Below are 316 nucleotides of genomic sequence, written 5' to 3'. Positions count from 1 at the left end.
TGTGCCAGATGTATAGCACAATATTAACAATGATAAGCATGATATTAAGTTGGCACAAACAGCTTTCATTCCTTTGGAAAGAGAAGCATGTATGACATGATGCTTGCTTGACATTTTCTGTTTGCAATTAAAAGTGAATTATGAGCCTGGTAGCCAGTAGCCAGCTAGCTACAGTAGCTGAGTGGAATGCGTTTCAATTGGCATATCATGTGCTTCATGTAAATAAATGATTTAATACTTCAAGACTCACCAGTTCCATTACACAAGGCAAAGACAACTCTTCATAATATTCTTGTCCACTTTCCAAATCACAGTG

The sequence above is a fragment of the Alosa sapidissima genome, chromosome 3 (assembly GCF_018492685.1).
Source record: "Alosa sapidissima isolate fAloSap1 chromosome 3, fAloSap1.pri, whole genome shotgun sequence".
NCBI classification, from domain to species: Eukaryota; Metazoa; Chordata; class Actinopteri; order Clupeiformes; family Clupeidae; genus Alosa; species Alosa sapidissima.
This window is presented reverse-complemented; position numbering follows the sequence as displayed.